The sequence below is a fragment of the Photinus pyralis genome, unplaced genomic scaffold (genome assembly GCF_008802855.1).
Source record: "Photinus pyralis isolate 1611_PpyrPB1 unplaced genomic scaffold, Ppyr1.3 Ppyr1.4_LG1, whole genome shotgun sequence".
Classification (NCBI taxonomy): domain Eukaryota; kingdom Metazoa; phylum Arthropoda; class Insecta; order Coleoptera; family Lampyridae; genus Photinus; species Photinus pyralis.
Genome location: NW_022170249.1, coordinates 13,782,736 through 13,804,711, shown reverse-complemented (window position 1 = coordinate 13,804,711; position 21,976 = coordinate 13,782,736). Strand labels below are relative to the sequence as shown.

Here is a 21,976-nt window from a genome sequence, read left to right as displayed (position 1 = left end):
TCCGAATTAGGTTTTCCTGCAGTTTTCCTAATTCGTAAGGTAAATACTGGAGTAGTATAGAACAACTTAAGACCCTCTGCAGAGGCACCTCTAAAATGCGGGTCAATCTATAATTCGGCGCAAACCTGTCGAGGGCCCAGAACAAGAGAGGGATAATAAATAATCATGTTGTTTACGATGTGCTTTGCCCCCGTATTTACTATGGGAGAGACCGTTTTCATAATACTGGAAGCGTTGTGTGTGGGAAATCACCAGGTCGGCCACCAATTGGAAACGAAGAAGTTAATTCCTAGTTTCCTTGTGTAACGGGATGGTGGAATCATGACAAACATGTATTTTTTAAAGCAGTGCAATTAACAATTGCTGAATCATAGCGTTCATAAAAGAATGTCTACAAAAAGAAAAACCTCCACAAAACAAATCCTGCTTGGTGTTTTCTTGTACATGCCAATTTCCTCACAGTTTTCAATATTTTGTAGTTTCCCATACGTTTTTATAAATACACAGGACTACCTTACTAAGTTTTTAACAAAACCAAACCGCTCACGTAACTTTAGACCCAACCGAAACTAAATTATCTATGTTGATATTCCTTATTGAATTATAAAGGTTGAAGTGATACATTTTGCCAGGTAATTGAGACTCCGATGTTCCGGTGTCGGATATCTTCCAATTTTCTGTAAATATTAAAACACTTAACATTCTTATGACATCCTCGGATATTTTTTTTTACGTGGTCGTCGACAAGCATTTGAAATTAAAATTTTAATTTCACTAGATAAGAGCAGTTTTATGGGGATCATAAAGTGAATACGCATTTAATCTTGTTTATAAGTACATATAGTTGAACGTTTGACACATTACTTTCATTTAAATGTTGAGTAACACATGCAAACATGTTAGAAACCTGGAAATAATTAAAATCAAAAGTTGATCCACTCTCGTTCCCATTAATGAGACTTCCGTTCACCTTTTCTCGCGCCATATTTGCTTTATTGATCTGGGCAATTGTGCATAACTGCAATTATAATGAAATCTATGAATTCCGGCACCATAAACGCCGAATGGTATGGGACTAACAAAGAGCCTCTTCATAAATCCCGTCTGAGAATGATTCATATCGCGGAACAATTCTTTTCTCAGAATTCATTTACTTTATTAGAAACACATGAATAACTTTGTGCATATTAAAATTTGCCCGCCTCTTATTCTTGCCAATTTGTGCACATTCTCTCAAGGCCGCGAGGTGTAATTGCAGCTTATGGTTATGGTATTTCATGCAGTTAAGGTTATGTTACTTTCTTCGAGTTTTACTTAAAATAAATATAACAAATTCGATATCTCACGGTATGGATTAATTTACTTCTGTTTGTAATAAACTTCAACTGTGTTTTAATTGGCGGCACGGTCACGATAACGTTGGTTTTTTTAAAATATCCCAAATTTATTACATACTTTGAGTTTCTCCTTACACCATTAACCCAAAATCCCTTTCCTACACTGATTCGTGTTCATGTTTTAGTTTATTCCCCTGGTGTTCAAAAATATTTTAGAAACATGCCGGCGGTGATTCCGTACAATTTTGTTCTAAGATTCTTAAGATTTTTTTCGGTATCTTTTATAGTAAAGGAATTATGATCCGAGGGGTCCGGAGGGGGTCTTAGTTACTCAACCCTGTATATTTTATGTTGTCGTACATCAGCACTGCTCTTTCCAAAGATCTTAAAAACATAGGCATTGCAACAAAAGTTGCCTGAAATTCCGGTTAAATCGGAAGTCATACCGGAAGTTCCAATATGCGATCGGGTAGATCGTAATCGTTAATTCGTTACATATAAAATTATATTTCACAATTTTTTCGCATCTTGTCAAATAAAAGAGATACTGAGAATACTGAAATTATCTCCCCTTATCTCGAACAGAGTGTATATTATTGGTAAATTCAGTAAATTATTTATTGGTAGATTTATTACATTGTGAAAAAATGTTTTGGTAATTTATGTAAATAGCTCTGCAGCGATGAAGAGGAAAGGAAAGAAAAGGTTAAAACCGGCTTGAAACTGTATTATGGAAGCAAATAGAACTATGAACAAATTTTACAATTATAATTATATGCCAACCACACAGACACTCTTAGAATGTGTACACTTTTTAAGTTCCACAAATCACAACCCAAAATTTATGCATCAAATTATGCGTGCGTCTTGCAAAATACCGAACTCTCGAGTCTCGACTTTTTTAACCATTTTTCCATACTTTAAATATAAATTAAATCAATTAATTTCTCCAGAACAGGATAGACTACTTTATATTAAATGTCGTAATTAAGCATATAAGCAAGATGGCTTTTTTCACTTTCTTTGAAATTTAGACTGTTAAGTAATTTATCTGGTAATTACTAATTACATTCTGAAATTGCACATTTTTAAGGCATCGTTTATACTGTGCGATTAAAAATGAGTTGCTGTCGAGTTACCTTTGGAATTTTTGTTTCCATGGGAAATCGTACTTAACTTGACCTTCCAAAGGCGACTCGACAGCAACTCATTTTTGATCGCCCGTTATTTCTTATTTTGAAGTTAGGTACCTCTAAATAAGCACCCCTAATTTCTGGTCATTTGCAATATATAAAGCACAGTTATAATGAAAACTAGACACACCAAGTAGGTATAAAAGGTAAACGGCTCTATTAAAGTTCGATAAGTTGAGCATACGTTATGTAAGATGTCTACTTTCGCCATTTATTTGTTTAATTTGTATTTTAATTGATTGCGTATTATGCATCTAAGCAGTAAATCACGTTTATCTCATCCCTTTCTAAGAGAACAGAACGGTATCGTAATTATTACATTTTCTTGTTCATAAATATTTATATCCGTATAATTTGTGTATAATTGCATGAAATTGTTATTTTATATTAATATGTAGGCTAACTTTAACACAATTTTATCGTTAATGGGCACTGTGCGGTGTATTATTGTAGGTATACAGTTCTTGCCATGTACAAATCGGATGCGCCCTGTATAAAGCCTTGTGGTATGGAATTGCTTCGACACTCATACATTGACAATATGTATACTTCTTGTGACCATTCATCCAAATCCTACCTCTCGAAGCAAGCAATAAACAAACCACATCGATGACATAAAATCCGTTTTGCAGACTCTTCCCAATCATCTCAACAATTTTGTAACCATTTCGGTAAATTCTATTTTAGCGCAGGTAATCTTTGAACCGTATACGCCGTATGTTAAGCCCCGAGGCGTGGGACTTGTTCGCCACATGTTAAAAAATGTAATCCCAGATTGACTCTTTTGTTGCATTTTTTTGTGCAGGCGTGTAAACGCAATTTTTTATTTAATTCGAAGTTTTAGTGCGAAGGAGGCTTTGATTTCCTTTTTTTATAATTAAATTTCATACTATATACAATAGAATTCATCCGCTTTCACTTTCGTTAGCGTAATGAACTAAATGTGTAATTGCATTTCGTCATAAAAATCAAGTGTTGCAATAATGGCAACTTTACAGTGGTATAATTGAAAGAAACTTGAAATAATGTAAGGAATCTGAATAGATTGGGCAGTTTTAATCGATTTACTATTTACATTGCAAATGAAAATACTGCAATCTATCAATGCGTTACGGGAACCACATTGTGTATCCATTTTAATTGGCATTACAGTTACGTGCTGTACTTAACAATTGAAACGATAACAGTTAATTTTTGTACGATTAAAGCAATTAATGGAACTAAATAATTACTTTGAGATCCTATTGACTATTGACATGTTATGTGTCCAATGTAATGTTTACTTATATAATTCATTTTTGTTGAGTCGATGCCGACCCAATGAAAGAAAGTGATCCGAAGATCTCTCGGGAGATGTTTATTAGTACTGGAAGGATAATTTTATTATTGTATACTTGTTCCTAATCGCCATAATGAATTAATATTGTACCTACAAGGTGGAAACGTGGTCTGGCATTCAGTCATGTCTGTAACGCGGTACGGTGATAATCATTACGTTCAGTGCTACCGTCACGGCGCGAAGTTTTTATACCTATCATGAATACAAACAGAGGTGTAGCCGTGTTTGAAGTTAAATACATTGATTTGAAAAATCCACCTAATCGTCATGTTTCAATGGCAATAATTAACGTTTAATACAGTGTCCATGATGTAGTGATTACAGCGGAACTCAAGGCTGTCTTGATTGTTGAAATTTTATACTGGAACCGGTAATTAGTATACGCTTTTTTTGTATCAGTTTGCCAAGGTCTTCTCCAATTTCATTACACCTTCCTATTAATTAGATACTATACTCTTTTTGTGTTGAACATTTGAATACCGGGATGAAGTAGGCGCACTTAAATGGTACCAAAATGGAAGACGAACTTTGTGTACTTATTAAAGCAGTTATTATTCACCGTTAACCATTTTTATTCACTATTGTCACGGTTGGTACATACAACGGATGTTCCCCTCCCTGTTGAGGTCCAGTATAGTTTAAATACTCTCATCAGGGTAAATTACCTACTTATCCACCCATACGTCCCTACTAAATTACAAACTGAAATCACATCTCGAATACCAGTTTATATTAATTAACGCCAATTACTTAAACCAATTAACGAATTTCATAATTATTATTTATTATGTATTCATAACAGCAAATATAATTGAATTTAGATCCTCTCCATTATGCGGAGTGCGGAGATCCGATACAATAGCCTTAGCAAATAGTCTTTTGTGAACAAATTGGGTAATTTTCCCAATCCTTTTTAAAAGCGAGATAAAATATGTAGGTACTTCGAAATATAGGTTCTCCCTCGGGTTCTCCAGCGCATTTTTTCTTAAAATTTTCTTGCACAGAATGTCTCAATTCGGAAGTATATAGGTAAATTGGGATTTGATTTGTTAAATAATAACAATATATTTTCTTGTTTTTGCGCATACAGTTAACATTATTTGCTATAATTAAATAAACCTCGAAATAAACATACCTATTAACTTAATAGACAATTTAAAATTAAAAATCACTTCAAAAGCCTTCACTTTACAAATTCGTGTCTGGAAAATACGCTTTTATTAAAGTTAGATATTTTGTAAGGGAGAGGAGAGCTTTAATTTTTTTATCTCAGACGTTTGAATACTCTTTGAAAGCAGGTTAAAGAATTTTTGTGATTGAATCTGGTAATTATTTTGCGAGGTAGTCTAGGCCGCCCTAATATTTTAGTTCCCCTGTATCTGCCTGAGATTATTAAAATGAACTTTATTGACTCTGGTGTACAGGGTATATGCTTGACCGGGTTAGTATTTGCAATTTTCTAAAGGAGTTCCATTGTTTCTTGGCAAAGATCATACTACATGATCTTTGTTCTTGGTAACCTACTGAGTCAACGATATGTACCGCTCCTCTGTGCGACGTCTTTCCCTGTGGCGCAATTACCCCATATTAATATGCCGTAATATACAGGGTGAAAATTTTGTCTGGAGCACTGAATATACCTTCAACACACCATTTTTTAAAAAGATGATTTTTGTGGTATCCCAAATTTTTTATCAATCTACGTATTTGAAATTTGTGATCAGTGACTTACTTATGCATGGTGATAGGGGGCATTATTGGAAATAGGAACGAAGTCGATTTTTACCATTCTTCCTTTATTAGCATTTTACACTATTTCTTACAAAACCGGAGGTCGGGTGTTCGAACCTGGGCTGAGGTAGGAGATTTGTTATCTGTGTCAGAGATGGGAATCTCCTTAAATCAGTTTCGAGCCTTCTGCAGACTACTTCGAATTAGGTTTTCCTGCAGTTTTCCTAATTCGTAAGGTAAATACCGTAGTAGTATAGAACAACTTAAGACCTTCTGCAGAGACACCTCATATAAGCATTATGCGGATCACTCTGTAATTGGGCGTAAGCCTGTTGAGGACCCAGAACAAGAATAAATTAAGTGGACTGCGAGGTGGACTGAATTCGCGCTGACTGAATTAACTTAAGTCTAGAAAAATGAACATATAAAGCAAGGCGGTTACGGAGTCTTTTTATCAAAAGGGCGAAAACTGTTGTTCGCTCTCTTCTAATCCTATCGCATCGAATTATGAGTCCGCTCCCTAACATTCTCCCCCCTGCGACAACGAGTCATCAACAAAACTGCGTAATTGCAGAGGCAGTGGACTTAATTTCGTCACCGGACTTGCCATTGTCTATTTTTATGTTGACTACCCGTACCTTATTATTGCGGCAAGAGTGATCCTCCCTCACTAACACTAAATCTCCAACTAGTAAATTAGACTCCGAAGGTTTTCCATTTTGTAATAAGTTTAGGTAAACTCTCGACCACATTTTCAAAAAATCTTGCCTCAATTTAGAGCAATGCTGCCAATTATTGAAACGATTAAGCGGCAATTCTGATAGGTCTTTTTCCGGGAATGAAGATAGCGTTTGGCCTATTAGGAAATGACAAAATAAATGGACGCCAACGCATTTTGGAGAATGACATTTTTCGATTTTTTGGTCGTAACTGCGCTATTTGTAGAGCTACAATAAACTTAAAATGGGCCAATTATTAGTATAAAATTCTGCATAACTTTGCCCATTTAAGCGACTTTGCATCTCTTACGGTTTACGCCCTTACGGGATCCACATCCATATAGTGAGAATGAACAAAAAAATTCACCCTGTCTACTATTTTTTTCACTACGAGTTTTGAAGTCCTCTAAATTAACAGATTATATTGTCAAGTGAAGGAGGCAGTATACATATGTTGTTCTGCCATTTTTCAGAGTAATTCCGTTTGAATTTTTTCAAAATGTGAGTTCTCATGATAATCAATTTTATGCTCGACTTTATGAGTGAGAAAAGGTTAATAATCATGTCATCATAGGCTATAGTAGTGCAAAAAATGTGCCAAATTCCTGACAGAACAGCTTCCTAGTTCAAACTAAAAACGATTAGACGATAGTGTCTTAAAAAACTAGTAAGTATAGGGAGAGAACGTTTCTCACGAAAATTTATTATTTTCCCATGATTTTTATTTGAAAAAATTAGTTACCCTACACTTTACCCTTAAGGGACAGTTATGTGCAAATATGCATAGCGTCATTAAATGAGCCCCTCCATACGAAGAATATTTTATATAAAGTCTTTAGTTTCCGCAATAATATACTGTCTCAAGATAGGGACGCCAAAATAGCAAGTTATTATCCTGATTTTTGATTTTTTATCTCGCATTATACACTGTGATAGTCTTATCTATAATTAATTATATGAAATAAACAAATCGCGTTGTTTTTTGCAGATATCAAAGCCACAAGGCTGCATCTTATGTGCTGTTTAAGTCGCCCGTTAGAACAAACTTGAATCTAATTGAAAGAAATTTATATGGTAATAAACTGACCCGACTTTCTGTATGTCTTTCGTGCATTTTTCATAAACCAATTTTTACTTTATTATTTAGGCACGCATCAAGCGCATGATTATGTGCCTTAAGAATGATATTTAGCGCCCTTAAATTTGATTAGAACGAGGCATAATTTGCACTTGTTCTTTCTTGCTTTTAAATCATTGCCGTATCTTTCTCTTTTAGTAGATCTTTATAACTGAATTAAATAATTCTTTACCCTTCGAAATTAATATTTCTAAAACGTGAATACTTTCTTAAGTTACAAAAAAGACAAACGAGCTGTCACAATGAAACCCACACCAACAATAAAATAGTTACAATTGATGTACCAGCCCCTTTTGTTCTTTAAGTCACTTTAAATCTTTCTTTGTTCACGTGTCAGTGTTGGCATTTCTGTGTGCGTATGCTATTTTCTAGTAAATGCACAAAGTAAGGTAACTAATTTTCGTTGGCACTTAACTAAAGAATTAAACTTGATACTCGTTTAATTGTGTTCGATCATCCGTGGCACTTACAGGATCGTTGCCTCGATCGCTGCCAAACATCGTATAAGTCTGGTCTGGCCAATTTCATTTCCCCTTGCATTTCCCCATGTAGTACTAGCGGTATAACGGCAATTCTTGAGAAATACTGCATTTTATGATACCAAGGTGCCACTTGGTACAGCTGTTCCTTAGAACCATTTAGACCTCTATTTAGACGATTTAGCCCGAAAAACACGTAACATTTTCGGTGTGGGTAGATTTTAGAGGGGGTGGGGGTGATTAATTGTAAAATTTGTGAAAAAAACTAAATATAGCTTAGAGACCTGTGAGCGTCTGAGTAGCCTGTGAGTGTCAATTTCGCATGATTTTATTATTCTCAAGAATCCAATGGTAGCACTATCTGTCATCTACAAAATCTAACCGATACTCATACAACGCAAGACTATGTTTGGGCGAATAATAGACAATGTTTTACGCCTTAATGCGGTCCATTTTTGGCGCATTTCCATAAAAATTAAAAAAATGCGCTAATGTGGCCACTTTGTCCGTCCGTCCGTCCGTTGGGACGCTACTAGTTCCTTATCTTAAGAGCTATTGTTCTACTTTTTTCGCTATTTGGTTCGTTATGGTGTCGAGGCTTGGAATTTTTTCTGCGTTTATTGTTAAAAAAGTTATTGTAAAAAAAACAAAAAAAAACATTTTCTACATGTTCCATAATTTTACACATTTGCCGTTATTAACGATCCTAGAGATCGTTTATAATTTTGTATTGCTGTCTGCCGTCTGTCTGTTGGTCTGTCCGTGTGTTCCTTTGTCTGCCTCCGTTAGTTATGAACTGAATTGCATGAAATTCAATATGGGCGTAGCTTTAGCCATATAATACGCAATGCCAAAAGTTGAGTCGAATCGATTCAAAATTCACAGTGCTCTTTTCGCCTCTCGGCCATTTATGAACCGAATTGCAAAGTTTTTTATTTATAAAAGTATTTAAATGAAATTTGATACAAAAGGAAAGCTAATAACGTTAGTTTCAAAATTTAGGTTTGCGCATGCGCAGTGTCAACTTTCTTATTTATGAAAGCTGAAATGAAATTCTTCTTATAAACTGAAATTGAAGTAGCACGTCAAAAATGGATTGCATCCTATGCAACGCTATCTTTCATATTTGTGGCCGGATTTTTACGGAAGTTGCATCTTACAAATGTGGAATGAACGCAAGTGGACATGCGCTTTTTGTAACTTTTTTAACTTGTTTATTGATGGAATAATGGGAATCTCAGGTTTATAAGGAGGACACATTTATTGCTATTATTCCTATTAAAATTAAATAATAAATATTGATTTCTGCTATAAATTGGAATATTTCACTCAGCTAAGTTAGAACATAACCTACATAAATACAATAATTACATATCATCTCATGATGTGACGTTATTTGTGTAAAATCTACAGGTTAATACACTTTCGCAAACACTGCGTGCAGAATTAATGGATTGGTTTTTTTTTCCGATTTGTTTAATTCCCCAAAGGCGCAGTGCAACAACCACATATGCAAACATAAAACAAATTTCAACTTTGAGAAATATGTTACAGAAGCATGTAATGGAAGACATCACGAATATTCCCGTGGTGACTCGTACCAACGCTGCGTAATTTATGACACGCGATATAACCAAACCTGTAAAATAAGCTCCTAATGCAATTGATATTTACTGCTCAAAAAAAGTTGTACAGATAATATTTAATTTCTGGCCCGAATTTCAGGACTCTTTATACGTCAAGGTATCAACTTGCGTATTTTGAGAAAATTGAAAACGATAATCGGCGAATAAATAAAGTTATTATTCCTACATTATTAATCTTATGTTTAATTGTACGTGAAATCCTTGAAAATGACGTTGGCGACGTCTTCTAAGTATTGCTTTTATATCACGCGAATGCTGTTCGCGCTATCTTTTAATATTAGGATAGGTAGGGCGGTGGCTCGAAACGGGTGGTACGACCTTACCCTTATTTCGAAATAAAAATACTTGGTATAACCCTTCCCTCTTTTATTTATTTGCGCATTGACATTTTAAAAGTAATTTTACGATCAAGGACTGAAATCCCTTATTTGAACAAATTAGTCGCCCTTTCTTGTTCCAATTTTATGAATTTTATCGTACATTCTTTCATTATTTGAGTTGCTTGAAATACCACTGCTTATTACTATCGTCTATCAGACGGAAGTCACGATATGTGGTACTATACGTTATATTGCATTACGTATTTCACGCAAGTCTATTTGTAATTAAGCGATAATTGTGTTTCAAATGTTCTTGGGGTCCAGCTCTATATTCACCACCAGAATATGATCGAAGATAATGGCACAGTCACGAATTAAATCTATGAAGACGAAGTATAGTGCGTCTGATTCTTTTGAACTTTATACGGTGCATTAGAGGGTCACATCTATTTTATTTGGCGAAATACAAAAAATGTATTAAATATAATTTGTGACAACGTTCTATCTGATCGCATATTCAAACTTCCGAGAGCACTTCCGGTTTAATCGATGCAGCAAAGATAATTGAAAAAAACCATCAATTTTCTGTACAACATAAAATTTGCATATGGTTGATATACAAAAAATTGAGAAATTCGTGATTCAACATTTAGAAAAGTTATGAAATCAGAGCACGCTGTGTGCCATATTGGGCCGTATGAATAAAAGTAAGCAAATGCTTATACTTGCAAAATTCAAAGTAAATACTCGTAACATTTAGAAAAGTTATGAAATCAGAGCACGCTGTGCATTTGCTTACTTTTATTCATAATTATCACACAGAAAACCCACATCAACTTGTTCAATGTCTCGTTTTGAAGATTTACTTTTGAGCGATACGCTTTACTGGTGTAACACAACAGACACCGCGCATCCTGACAGCACACGGAATGCTAAATTTCATAAGTGTTCTAAATATTGATCCGTATAAGGGAGATCTTTATTACATTTACCTACTAAAAGTTCTTCTTTCTCGCACCAAGGACCCCTTGCGACAGCACATGGTCCTTTCAAGTTCCTATGGTTATGCCACTTAAGCTGGTTTTACATCAACAATAAATTGATCAATTTCTTTTTCAAGTCGCTTTGACAAGAAAACTTTACGAGTGTAAACACAGAATTGGATGCAATACTTTGATCAATTTCTTCAGCTTAATTGCTTGTTGGATTAGCGCAAGTTCTATTTTTCTGGCAATTTTTATGTCAATTCAGTAGTACCAACATTTCATCATTTTTATGAGCTATCGCGATCTTTCTTTTTCTATTCAAGGCAGAGGGAAAGATTTTGACACTTTTAACTTTTTTTGTACACAAATAAAAAAAATGACAACCTAACTTTAAAATAATTAAAGGTTGGTGAAATTGTACAATGACTTTAAAAACAACAAGAAATTGATCAAGTTAACAGCAGTTTAAAACTAAGGAACTTTGAGCAATAAATTGACAAATGCCTTCATGAAGCTAGTAATTGATGAAGAAATTGTTGATGTAAAACTAGCTTTACTTGTATAACCTATACTTTTAAATCCTGCTCTGTCTAGTTCCCACAGCGATCTCATTGATGGGCAAGTAAATGTTTCTCTTTTCCAATATACCCACTCATACTACACAGAGATTGCTGGATGGGCTCTTCTATTACATTTCTAATGTTTAAAGCACTGTGCTCATTATTCTGTGAAGAGGCAGTTCACAAGATTTCCTGCAAAAATTGCGAAAATTACATCTAATCCTAGAAACTTACATGGTTGGAACTTTTTAGGTAATCCCCCATTTAATTTTTATCCGATCTATGATTATTAATTAATTTTCTCTTAGTCTGGAGTAAAAAGATTTGAATTGCTCCGATTTCCTCGATCTCGAAATAGTAGTACTTAATATTATTATACATATGTATTTCCTCTAGACAATGTACGTTGAAAAATTGCGTCGGTGGATATCAAAACACGTTTCCCAAATTATAAGTTTCAAAGTTAATCCATCATATTATACCCAGTATTATACTGACGCTGAATGCAAGATGTGACGGTGGAATAACAATTTGGTAACTGGAATTTCAAGTTCATGGTATGCAATGAAAATGTACCTAACTTATTGACGAGGGGTGAAATAGGTTTTGGATGTTATACAATCTATCCGGTGGAAAGTCGGTAATCGATACATTTTAGAGACGAGTTCCATATCTTGACAATATGCGGTTTATTTAGTAATCTACATGTTCTATATAAATAAACATGAATGTTTGTATGTCTCTTATGCCTGCCTAAACCGTTCATCCGATTGCGATGAAACTTTGGGGAATAGTTGGAGGTATGTCCGGGAAGGTTTCTATATAATAAAAGAAATTCCGTCTGTCTGTACGTACGAATGTCCCTTATGCTTGCCTAAACCGTTCATCCGATTGATACGAAACTTTGGGTAATGATTGGTCATATTCCAAGGTTTTTATGTAGGTAAGTAAATAAAATTGTATTCGTCCTGTCTCTTATGATGCCACTGCCAGCTGCCTAAACCGTTTATCCGATTGCGACTAAACTTTGGGGGTTAGACGTACGTCCCTAAACTGTTCATCCGATTGCAGGACGAATGGATGCGAAAGTATATAAAAATGAATCGCCGAAAATTATTTACGCGATCAAATTAGATAGTTCTTTTTTTGTTGTGCTTGCGTTATCGAAACATGTGACGCTCTAAGCTAGGGCAAGCAAATAGGACACTCTTTTCTTAAAAATGAAACCAAAGAATAGCCTATAATTTACGAAAATAATCGTCAAGATATAAAATATAATTTCTTACCTACCTACCCTACATCTGCAGCTGATTTAATAGTAGGGGAGCTAGCACGAAATCCACTGAACGAGAATGATCAAAATTTTAACCGATGGAGTTCCATTTTGCCCTATCAGAGTATGCTAAAATCGATCGTCTGCCGCCTCAGGTCGTATGACTTAAGGCGCTGCGGGTACTTCTTGCGGTACCAATTCTGAAAGGTTGTTTTTCGAGAAAATAAGTTATACACCAAATGAAAACGTTGATAATAGCTCTTAAAAAAATATTTAAAAAAATCGCGCACATTTGATAACTCCGTAAAAAAAACAATTCTTAGTCGGTTTTTCACGAACTTTCTACGGATATAACTAGGTTACCGTTGGAAGAATGAAGCTGATTTTTTCTACAGACTCATGATAGGTACTACTAATGACTTAACGGTGTTTCGTTTTTAAATTTTTTATCTAATTATAAGATTATCTTATTATCTTAACAGTATAAGATATCTTATAATTAGAGAAAAAAATTTAAAAAAGAAACACTCTCATAGTCATTGGCTGTGCCTATCATTAGTCTGTAAAAAAAATCAGCTTCATTCGTCCAACCGTAACCTAGTTATATCCGTAGAAAGTTCGTGAAAAACCGACTAAGAATTGTTTTTTTACGGAGTTATCAAATGCGCGCGATTTTTTTAAATATTTTTTTAAGAGCTATTATCAACGTTTTCATTTGGTGTATAACTTATTTTCTCGAAAAGCAACCTTTCAGAATTGGTACCGCAAGAAGTACCCGCAGCGCCTTAAGTCATATGACCTGAGGCGGCAGACGATCGATTTTAGCATACTCTATAGGGCAAAATGGAACTCCATCGGTTAAAATTTTGATCATTCTCGTTCAGTGGATTTCATGCTAGCTCCCCTACTATAAAAACATGTCAGCAAATTCTATTTATAAAAAGGGCAAGGTTTGCCGTGACTACAAAATTCATTCCAAACTGTGCCTTTGAGGACGACCCAACATACAATTAAGCCATAAAGAGATTACATTTACCAAAGGTTTAAGAAGTAGGTAATTTAAGATTTACTATAAACTGCAGTAGGTACGACGAGGTACTCATTGGTACGGGCTTCCTCTCGCTTAGAAAGAGTGCCCAAGATAAGGATGTCTATCATGGAGATCGAAACCATATGAAGATATGGTGATGGTCAAATTAGAGAAAAGATGCGCAATTAAATCATTATTATCGTGCTTTAGAGAAAACAAAAAAATTCCGATTACTTCCGAAGATATGACAGAAAAACTGAAACTTGCCGATCTTATGTTTATTTTTTGCTGATGTTATTTGAACAGATACAACAAGAAAGACAAAAGATACTTTCTCATTGCCACTTTTTGAACTCTACAAGACAGCACCCGCGCACAACTTGCGAGCATACCTATCGGATCAATTCCCGGAAAATAGAAAAAAATGTTAGATACGTATACTTGCACGATTAAGATGTTGTGCGTAGATGCACCATGCTGTTGAAACCAACAATTTCCAACTTTTGTTTTTGTTTGTGCGACGTATATAGTTGTATTCGTAATCAAAAGTTCTACTAAATACAGTGTGTACTTTTTCCACGGGCCATATAAAAAAGTATAGTTTGTGATAATCCGAAACAAAACGTTGTATTAAAAATCTTCCAACGGTGCTCAAAAAGGGGCAAGTATTTTTTGGGAACAAGAAAACGCCAGTTCTAGGTTCTAATGTAAACCCGAGTGTCTTCAAAAAGTTGATGATCGAGTCCAATACTCCACAGAATTCCTTCCGCTTTTGAGGTTTCGACTAGAACCAACAGGATGTGCCAGTAGAAAGGTCAAATTACCGCAACTTACAACGCCACCTGACCACTGAATTCATTACTTCTTTCAGGGCAAAACCCTCTATCGAAGCATTTCTTACAGAATATTCAACATTATAACTGATATGTATTTCAAATGACATCATTTTTTGGTGCAAATATAATTCGGGAAAGGGGTTTCAATGCAAATTTTAAGGTATTATTTTTTCTGTAACCAACATCATACACATCCATCCCAACATGTAACTACGAAGTACGAATACGAAAATTATAAACACCCGTGCGAAGCCGGGTCGAGCAGCTAGTAATAAATAATTATCAAAGAGTCATATAATTTATTAATAGCTACTACGCACTGTGCATTAATGTCATTGCCACATTTTATCTTGATAATTATCTATCGAGACGACGAAACTACGTCGTCCTATTTTGGAAAAATACTTATGCTCACTGCAATCTCTACTGTAGGTGCGTTAAAAAATATGTTCCCGTGATGTATAAATGTCAGTAGGTATAAGGATTACCATATGTAAGTTATTTACGGCCATTTGAAACGTTAAAGTATTTAGTAGGGTATAAAGCATATCTAATCAAATGTTTAACCAGACGATAGATAATTTAAACAAGAGATCCTTACCCCATTCTCTTTCAAATGAGCCGCCTATCGTCGAAGTCTATACAGACCTTTAATTAGAATACAATGAGAGATAAAGTTCATTTTTAACCCCTCCCTCCCTCAGACCCCGTCGCTCACCGATTTCGAAAAAGAGTCGCATGGGAAAGTTATAGTTTGTACAAACCAATTTATTTCGATGAGACCTTTCATTAGAATACCATGAAGGGTAGAACTTGTGTTTAACCCCCCCCCCCCAATTTTTTATCGAATCAGATGCTTAATGCCTGAGTCCGATACAAATTCATCCGATTCGATAAAATTTTTAGAACTGCAGTTTAATTGCATCAGGTAGGCGTAAACAACATTACTGTAAACAAAACTGGATGCAAGCGAAATTCACTTTAATTAACATTCTTTGACGTAGGCGATACGACCTAGAATCGCTTAACCGTTGCGGTACCGTATTTTGTTCATTCTTATTCTGCACGTCAACAATAACGCGATGCAGTTTGTTTAATAGAATTGTTTATGTTTAATCAACGACGTGAGGTAAAAAAAGTTAACTCTGCATTTAGTGGGGTTAATTACATATCCGAATAGTAATAACGGATCGACTATAATTCTGAAGCCTGGTATATTTCTAGTGACGCACGTAGTCCTAGGAACATGAAAGTCCACCAAACTAAGAATTTCAGGACAATCAATAGCACCATTAAAAAGTTTGTGTAAAAAACATAGGTCCGCAATGCATCTCCAGTTCTCCAAGGAATGTAGGCTCAAATCCGATCTAATTGATAGAAGGGATCTGCAGTCCTGCTCATCGGTCCTTTATGAAACGGGTCCAAGGGCATTTTTCCTCGCATTACATTGCCGGGGACATTGAGTTGAAACGATTAATATTGTTCATGGCTGATTTTGATGATCTATAACTCAATTGGCATGGTCTCATGGTTAAGTTAAACCGAGAGTGAAACATTCCAGATAGATTTATGAGGCCTTTTGTTGTATAAAATTGCATTCCCTCGTCTCCTTTTTACTGCCAAAACATTCTTTCCAGTACATGTATGTATTGTAACGGAAATGCTCCAGACATGACGTCGCCTTTGGCGCTCTGGAATTTTCTACGCGCGCGATTATTCGAGAATGTACTAGACTTACATTGCTTGCGTGTATAAATGGTTGCGGACCGAACATCGCGGCAGTCTACTACCGAACGAGTACGTATGAAACATCGAGCGCGAAAATCTGAAATAAATTGCGAAGTGTGAGTGATATAAATTGTACGGATTTTATAGTGTTTTAGTTAATAAATATTGATATAAATCGAACCCGAATTAATAAATCACGTTACAGTATGTATGGAGTAGTATTTTTAAGAGGATGTAGAGATTGGTAAACCAAAACCCCCACGCAAATTAAATAAAAAAAATTGCTGCGACTAGGACAGATAACACCTGCGCATGCGCGATTCGCCCCTTTTATGTCTAAGAATATGTGTACCAAATTTGGTTTCAATCGGTTCAGCCGTTTAGTCGGAAATGATAGTACAGAGAGACAGCCATTATACAAGCAGATCTAATTCGGCTTTAATCCTAATCGTGGTGTTAAAAGCATGATTGGGTTAATGCCTTTGACACTATCGAATCAGGGTATACACTTACTATGGAACCGTATTAACCCCGGATTATTTTTTTGTGCCATTGGTCCATGACAATCGACATGAGGTCCTTCTGCAAAAATTAATGCATCTCCGAGAAAATAAATCTCAGGTATCTCATTATTTCTAGAATCTCCATGTCTTCGAATCTTCCCGGATCTTGTTCGAATTTCTTGTACGAATTTGATAGATCTGAAATTTTTTTTCGATCTTTTCTTAATATGCCGAGGGTTGCTAAACACGTCATCAGGGAGGAATTTCGTAAATGTCACAATAACTTGAATGATGGAAGTGCCGAGGGTTTCATTCTTTCGAATTCAAAATGGCGGCCATAATACCTTTTTAATGAGATATTGATATAGTTTTAGATTCGGAGTAATTAGAACAATTAACTGAGCTACACTGTGCTTACATTGAAATAAGGAATTGAAAATGAAACAGCTATTTTCAAGAATTCCAAAGTTAATTGAGGAAAATTAAATTTTATGCCCGAGAGGTACATTATTGAGATAAATTCTATTTACTAAATATTTCTTTCATTCCATATTGCTATGGATACAAGCGCCTATATGTCTAATTAAGTCAAGTCGCAAGGAACACATCGTTACACAGCTCTTCGTTTTCCGAATATTAAAGTTCAATTTTAAAAAATGTTTGATGTTTACAAACCACTTCATTGGTCGGAATTTTATACTGCGCTGATTCCCGTAAATTTGAGAAAAGTAGTCGCTGTAAACTGTTTTTGTGTGGGAAGAAGGTGAGTTCAAGAAAAGCAACTTTCCTACCTTTATAGACCGCATTCATTATAAAAGGAACACTTTAAAAATTTTAGATTGCGTCGGCAATAATTTTTTTTAATGAGCACTTTGTGGCAGTTTGCAATTTTACGATAGATTCTGAATACTTTGCATGTCATATACCATATGCCTGACGGTTCTCCAATTATGATGTACCTACTCTACTCTCGACTCTACTAATGGAAAGCGTCAAGTTGTGCTAGTATGGGATGCACTCTGGTGTTATTCCAGATGTTAGTGTTATGTAAGTATATCATATGCAAATAAAATTTTCTAGAAGCACAAGTACCTACATCTTTTAAGATTTAAGTTGACCCTGTATACTAGGTTGTTCATATAAAGCTTTGTCATTCTATAAGAATTGTAGGTACCATTTTCTGGTTTGAAAGTGTTCTCTCTGAACTTCATGTTGGTTCCAATGATGTTCAAGTTATGGTTTGATTCTTGAAGTAAGAATGCATAACACTGTCAAAATAAGCTTTCGCACGATCGCTGTTACCTCTTTGTTCGATGCACATTGTTTCTCGCACTACAACTTTATCCTTAAGCGGACATCAGATTTGCGTGCTTTAATTAACTGATAATACCATTTTTTCTTTGGGCTTGTAGACCCATTTGGGGTTCTTTACAAGTGATTAAAATCCCCCCTCCGATCCCAAGTGCCGCCAACTGTTTAGTACGCGGTGTGATGCGTTCTCTTAATAGACTCTATTAGTCTGACGTCAAATTTGAGCGGGAAATTCGAATTAGTGGACTTGGCTGTTTTACTGTCGAAGATATTGACCCCTATCGTACCAGACATTAGGTATCACTTTTAAATAGGTCCTATTTACGGGCTTATACTGACCTTATGCGCATTAAATGAGCATATCGACCCTCTTATATCAAACACTGATTACTTAACTTTAAAACAGAGCAATAATCGTTAAATAAAATCCATTAAGGACGGCATACGAATTGAAAAATTGAACCATTTGTGAAATGAGGCAACCATGATTCAGCTATTAAATATCAGAGGTCGCAGCATGTTTTAAAATCGAAAGATAGTAAAGAATTATCTTTGTAGTAAATAAATTGTGCTGCCACATCGTGTCGAGTAGGTGGTACTATGTACTTACACAATTGGTTTGTGTATACTCTAAATTTAATTACTTTCATATGTTGGCTTCCATGACCTTGTACACATTCCTTTGCTTATTTTAACGAGAAAAAAACAGCTGGTTGGCATAGATTAAATTACATTTAAAGGTACACGCAAAAAACGATTATGCGCTATTACTAGAGTTATTTAAGTGATCTTAATTCTTATAATAATGCTTTGACATAGTGAATTTAAAAGGATACATAGGGGAATTTGCTTTATTTAGAAAAAAAACTGTTTGTTTTTGTTTATTTTGTCATTCAATTATTGTAATCATTATTTTCACCAAACTTCATACTATACGTTATGCGATCAAAAAAGAGTTATCAAGTAACCTTTGGAATTTTTGGTTACCCAGAAAATCCGCGACTCGATTGTCAGTCCTTTTTTGATCGCTCGTTATATGACAAGCCGGAGAAATCCTACTCTGGGGTTATAGGGGGCGTAGAGTCCATATCTGCCCTCGAAATTGACAGAGGATGCCCAGGGGCGGCGCTACGAGCACAGTGACGTAAAAAATTAACCATGGCGAAAAAAAAGTTACTCGGGGCAATTCATATTACTGAAAATTCACCCCCGCCCCCCATGATCTCTACCTCTGAGCATACCCGGAGAATTTTTCAAGCGTAGATCTGGTCTCTGCGCCAACTACCCCCCCCCCCTATTATGTTTATAATTGTTACACAATAGATAATAAATGCATTTTTGCACCCCTGGATTTTTTAGGAAATGCACGTCGTAGGATAGACATAGGATACGGCCGATACGGGCAGCATAACACAATCATGAAAAATTTCCAAACTTCTTTTCCGTGGGGTCGCCCACACACATTCAAATCACAAATGTCATTTTATCTTAGCAAAGGGGAAAGGAATGTTGGTATAGGTCACGTTTATGTACTCGTCTATAGACAAAGAACCATTCATTGAACTTAATGACATCATAATCGGATGAAGCAGTTCATTATATTTTTTACAGACGCGCGCCAAGTTCAAGTTCTACCTTAGCGACATCTAGAAATAAATAGCTGCACTACTGCTGCTTGCCGCCATTGCGGTTGATGTAACTTTTTAAAAATAAAATCTTTGAGAATGACTCCTGGCCGCAATATTGGATTTTAAATGACAAAACTTTCAATATTGAAAGAAGATGAGCAGTTTTACAGCGACTGTACATTAAAATTCAACAATTGCTTGAAATAAAAAATAAAATGTGTCGTCTTATTTTAGCAATATTGTAGTAATTACTGTCTTTCTAGTAAAACCTTTATATAGTCGCTCTAGAGCAATGTATGTAGAATTTATATTTTCAAAAACCACCCTAAAAATCATTGTATAAGCCCAGGAGTCATTCTCAAAGATCGATATAATTTTGCAATGCAATTTGTCGGTGGCGACCTCTATTGATTCTCATGAATAGTATGCCGTCCTTAATTGCGCTATAATAAAAATTAAAAATGTCTACCACATATTTACACTTTACGGTTGGCAGTAAGGAATGATCATAACCTATCTTATTCCGCATTCACTATGTTTACATTTCCTAATGTAAACATATAATAAAAAACACCTAGGACTATTGAAAACTACTTAAAACAAATTCAACACACTTTAAAGGAAAGTAAACGACCAAGTGTATAGCTATTGGGAAAATGTAAACACAAGAACAAGGTCATGATAATTCCATATTGCCAACCGTAAAGTGTAAATATGGTAGACATATCTTTAATTTTTAATTATAACGCAATTAATGGATTTTATTTAACGATTATTGCTCTGTTTTAATAAGTAATCAGTGTTTCGATATATAAGAGGGTCGATATGCTTATTTAATGCGCATAAGGTCAGTATAAGCCCGTAAAGAGGACCTATTTAAAAGTGAATGCATAGGGCGATAGCGGTCAATCGACAATAAAACAGACAAGTCCTGCAATTCGAATTTCGCGGGATATTATGACGTAACCACTAATAGGCTCTATTCACACTATCGAAAGGGTTCATAATGGCGGCTGTCACTTACCAACAGATGCAGAAATGTGATGCCCATGCATGAGACACCATTCGTAACTCTGCAGACAAGAAATTTCACAACGGACCTTACCTAAAAAACAGCTTCGTGTGTTAATTTGAGCAGATAGACACTCCAACTCACTATTTAAATGAAATTTGATACATATGCACAAAATTTCTTTATGGATGCAACAAACTCACCGGAAACGTGTAAATGGTTGTCTGTTTTGCGTCCGGTGATTTCACCGGTCCGTCAGTTTACCGGTCCGTTAAAAAAAACGGATCGTGTGAAAGGGCCCTAAGGTGGTCTTGTGGGGACTAGATAGAGATACGCAGAACTTTTATTAAGAAAAGTTGTTTAGAATGAAAAACTGAGTAAATTAGGGGTTTTAGGTATGTCAAATTTCATTTTATTCATAATGAAAATATGTATTAATATATCTAAGTACAAAAAACTGTTCTCCCTTGGGTTGGTAGAACAGCTTTGAATATGCTTTCAAGCATTTCATACGTATTTTACTTTCACCCGTGTGGACAAAAAAGAACATTTTTGTCTGTTACAACTAAACAATCGCTGGACAGTGGGACACACTGTATAAACCTTTTTATTGCTCTGTATTGCTGCGTTTTCTTGTTACTAGTATTCAACAATTTACACTATAGATATATGAACTTTTGTAATACAAGCAAGATAGTCTGATCAGCTGCTTAATTAAATCATTTTTCTTAGTGCATTTCGTCAGAATTCAGGGGAACTTTACTTTTTACTGTCTTCCGATGCTTACTTGAAGTCCTGCTTTTTCATAAACTATATTGTAAGTACTGACAGGCTTCTTCTATACCGTGACTGCAACAACATGTCTTGCAGAGTCTGTTTTAGCATTGAATAATAATATTATTCAATGGTTTTAGTGATGAAGTATATTACGTTACGTCACAACAGAGTCCATGTACTCCAACGGTGTAAAATCCCCTCATGCCTACCCTGGGAAAATGAAATGTACTTGGAAGTTATTGCAACTGTTAGTAACGATTATTAGATTTGTGCATTTCTATGTTTTCCAATGAGTAGACGTAGAAAATCCTTCACGATTAACAATATAATCTTCTTGTTTTCGTAGATCTCCGTAAATCACGTAATCAAGTTAATTTCCTTATAGCATTTCACATCATTGAACACATAATTAACTCTCATTGCATCGGAA

General features: G+C 35.3%; 1 protein-coding gene across 5 annotated transcripts in view; it reads left to right on the top strand.

The window, feature by feature from the left end:
* The window catches only part of LOC116174710, a 141,181-nt gene that overhangs the window by 37,007 nt on the left and 82,198 nt on the right, over window positions 1-21,976 (top strand). Inside the window, exon 1 of one of the 5 annotated variants that reach the window (XM_031492707.1) lies at window positions 3,972-4,239. The exons of the other annotated variants lie outside the window; for them this stretch is intronic. The gene's annotated coding sequence lies outside the window, so the exon portion shown is untranslated. Of the gene's footprint in view, window positions 1-3,971; window positions 4,240-21,976 lie in introns of those variants that run through there. 5 annotated transcript variants of the gene reach the window in all.